The following is a 566-nucleotide window of genomic DNA, read 5'->3' as shown; positions in this document are numbered from 1 at the left end:
AATCATTTGGAGAGGCATGGCCCGTTAAAGAAATGCGGCAGGGCTCGTCAGCCATCGATTCTCTATCGTCGGATCAAGCATCGGCAACGTTGCAACAGAAGAACATTATGTCTCTTTCGTCGCCTGGCAGCAGTGGATATCAATCGGCTCCCGCCGAGAATGCCTCACCTCAATTTTGCGCCATGTTCGCCGAGCAGTTCCGACAACAACAAGAGATTTTAACACAAATACTTTCAGCGTTGACTCTCGGGCAAAATCAAGCACCGGCTCAACCGGCATCTTCGCCTCGAGCATCAAACGTTCAGGTGTCGGCTTCAAATACGTATCAGCCTGCAAGAAATTCAGTGATCTCAACGGTCTCGCCGGGACAGGCGGTTAAATTGTTGACTTCTCAGTTGCCAGAGTTTAGTGGTTCGGAAGAAGATAATGTGGAACTATGGTTGCAAAAAGTGGATCGTGTTTCTCGCATCCATGGTGCGTCTCCAGATGTCGTGTTATTGGCGGCTACGAGCAAGCTAGTGAAATTAGCTCGTCGGTGGTTCGACCTGAACACAGGTGTTGTGAAT

Source organism: Wasmannia auropunctata, unplaced genomic scaffold, assembly GCF_000956235.1.
Source record: "Wasmannia auropunctata unplaced genomic scaffold, wasmannia.A_1.0 LD336074.1, whole genome shotgun sequence".
Taxonomy (NCBI): Eukaryota; Metazoa; Arthropoda; class Insecta; order Hymenoptera; family Formicidae; genus Wasmannia; species Wasmannia auropunctata.
Note: the sequence above shows the minus strand (reverse complement) of the source record.